At 39.2% G+C, this 3,475-nt stretch overlaps 1 pseudogene; it reads right to left on the bottom strand.

The window, feature by feature from the left end:
• Positions 1-2,361: 2,361 nt before the first annotated feature.
• On the bottom strand, positions 2,362-3,475 carry LOC143663408 (ubiquitin-conjugating enzyme E2 Q2 pseudogene; annotated as a pseudogene).

The raw sequence follows: 3,475 nt of genomic DNA on the forward strand, positions 1-3,475 counted from the left end.
GCTGTCAAACACATTCCCCTTATGTTAAAATCAGATCCAGAAAAATTAAGTGTTTCCATGAATTTAGGCTAATTCCCAGTAGTTATTCTTGTTCCAATTCCTACTTGCAAGTGAGTATAAAAGACACAGCAAAGTAGGTTAAAATGAAAAAATCCTTCATAATTGTAGCATGCATACTAAAAATTCTGGCTCAGATTTAGTTGGTTCTTTGAGATGCCAAAAGACATCTACAACTGTTGGAAACAGCAGGAAAAGGAGAAGAAATCTCCACTTGAAAAGTGAGACCAGTTTACTTGGGCCAAGAAACAAAGCAAATGATGAGAGGAAGTATGGGAAGACAAGTAGAGATGAGCGTTCAGAATGAATGACGGCATTCCGGAAGTGATGCACTTTTGACGATCGTTGCCATCATGGGGGCTCCGCACAGGAAGTCATGTCTGCAGGTGGGTGGGCAATACACTAAGGGCTTGTGTGAGCTCTAGTGAGTCAGAGGAGTTAAAGATGTCAGAGAGACAGAGAGCAGCCTGAAGCCTTTATGATCCCGAAGAGACCTGGCAAGAAGGTCGGAGGGCCTTAATTTATATAGGAATTAGATACTGAGCTTGCAAAACTCACTTGATTTTGTCATCCCATTACACCCCCAGAGACAACGGGTGGACAGGCACACACACACACACACACACACACACACACACACAACACGCATCATTTTGATGGCTTTCCAAGATTCTTAGAACACAAACAATCAAACAAAAATGACAGCAGCAAACAAAATCTAAAATTCTCAGCATAGCCAACAAGGCTTTGCATGATCTAGACTTGACTGACCTCTTCAGCCCTATCCCATAATAGTCTCCCTCTAGTTCATTTATTCCAGCCAGGAAAAACTTCATTAAAATCCTTGAATTCTCCATACTCCCTCTCCACTTACCTTGTAAATTCTCAACTATATTTTGAATTGCAGCTGAAGCTTCCTGAAAGAAGAAAGCCCTAAAAAAAAGTCATATCCACCAATGACAACATATTTAACATTATTTAATAATAACGAATTATTACTAATTGCATTACTCACATTGATATGTAGTATTGCCAATCTATATTTCTGTCACTGACATCCTTATCTGATATCACCTTTACTAGAGATAGTATCTCTTCCATAAAGAGAGAGACATAGTGTCTTCTTACTTACCATGGTGTATTAAGAACCTCATATAATGCATAGCACATGTGGTTAGGTCATTAGGACAAGGACTCAAGAAAAGTAAATAATTCAAATAAGATTTAATGGAACAGGAGTGCAAGATGAACTTTTAGATATAGGTATAGAATGGTATTCCTCATATAAGAAAAGGAACAAAAGGACATAATAAGACTAGCAGAAAGATGGAAGCTTACCTGAACTAAAGAAGATCTGGAAATGTAATCTTGAGCAACATGGTACCAGTTATAACTTAATGATAATAATAATAATAATAGTAAATTAGTAATAATAATAGCAAAAGCACTGGAAACATTTATTGAAATCTAACTATTTACAAAGAACTTGTATTTCCACTTTAACTACATTAGGTAGGTATAATAATTACCTTTATTTTTGAGATGAGACCCTTATAGAATGCAGAATTGCATTATCTTGGAAGAACTAGTTGAGCTTGACCATGAAGCCAGGTATTAGTACATAGTATCTGTTCTTTTCTCTGAATGATATTCTCTTCTCTCAAGGCTCTCTTCACCACAAAATAATGTAAATGTCATCTTGTTGGTGAAGGATTTTCCGAGGTACGGTCAATCTCTTAGGAGACTCCATGGCTATATACACATATTTTATTAAACAATGATTGAAATTGTATTGGCTTGACATGAAAAAAATCTACTGCAAGTCCTTAATCCACAGGCTCAATACACAAAAAATTACCCATAATGGTAATTTGCAACTTTACTAATTTGATGCTGATTTCTCTGCTTAGAAAGTTTCACTTTTCAAGAAAGAGACAGTAAGGAGTGGCTAGTATGTGTGCATATCAGGAAAAATGCAGTCAAGTCCCTACTTCCAAGTCCAAGATACCTAACATAAGCAAAATGCAATGGTTGTAACTTATATTGGATAATGAAAAGGCTGTAACTTATTGGATATAATTTGACCAATCATCCACTAAAATATCTATTAGCTAATGACTTCAGTAATTGCTACCATAGGGGCATTCAAAGGTTTTGTCTGCATATTGGAAATATTTTCTTCAAAGCAACATTGGTCCAAACATAGAACAGTCAACACATTTAGTCAATTTCCTTTGAAAGGGCGTACCAGCCATTTCCTCGGGGCGTACCAGCCGTTTCCTCGGGGCGTACCAGCCGTTTCCTCGGGGCGTACCAGCCGTTTCCTCGGGGCGTACCAGCCGTTTCCTCAGGTACCTGTACAGTGGAATTATAGGACTGCTGGACTCTTGCTAGATCATACGGATACTTATTTGTGCTTTTAACTAAGGTGGCACTGGTTTGCATGATGATGCATTCTATTGGGTAGGTACTGCTCTAGCTCTGTTTTGTGAGAAATCCCATACGTAATGCTCTTCCACCCAACACACACCCTCCTGAGAGAACAGGTAATACTCAGACAAATGGAGGATCAAATGGAGAGTTATCCTTAAAGGAAAAATTAAGCAAAAATATATTCTATGCCCTCTTTTTCTATTCAAATTTGAAGATCATTGTGCAAAGGACTATCAGATTCAATCTTCTGCAGTTTACTATGCCACTCATATAATCTGTCATACATGAGTCCCACTGAAAGAATCTTTGTTTATAACTCTGTGTTCTGTATAGGTCTGAATTCTTCCATATGTCTATCTGAAGCCTGCAGTGACCCGGGCATTGCACCATTTAAATGGCCTTGCCTTTGAGACTTCCTAATTTTTTCTAATATTGCCAAATTTTCTTTCTCAATTCCTTCATCGTTTTACTTTCTTCCACTAACAGATTCTTCTTCCTTTATCTCCTAGTGATACAAGTCACCAATATCTTCAGCCCTCTCTTCCTCCTCCCAGAAGTCACTCCTGTAGTCCCATTCTGACCCACGGGTAGTGGCTGATGTAACATCTCAACATCCAGGTGTTAGGAAGTTTATATAATCTAAGGAGTTCCCATATCAACCATGTCAATTACTGATGAAGCAGATCATTTTTAGTATCTTCTAGATGTTTCAGCACTGATGTCAGATGTGGGTGATTGGAATCCACAAACCATATTGGTGAAGAAGATGGAAAGGATTCCTGATGTTGCAGGGGAGGGCGGACTATGAGAAATCACTCATGGTTCCTGTGGAACGTAGACTCCAGGGACTTTAGCTTGCCCCATGCTCTTGAAGGGACATCCCTTCCTCCCTGGAGGGAGGGGTGGAGAACGGGGACCCCAGCCGGAAGACACCATCAAAGGTCACAATCATCCAGCCGGCCTGCCCGGACTGCGCACCCGTCAT

This window comes from Tamandua tetradactyla, chromosome 19 (assembly GCF_023851605.1).
Source record: "Tamandua tetradactyla isolate mTamTet1 chromosome 19, mTamTet1.pri, whole genome shotgun sequence".
NCBI lineage: Eukaryota > Metazoa > Chordata > Mammalia > Pilosa > Myrmecophagidae > Tamandua > Tamandua tetradactyla.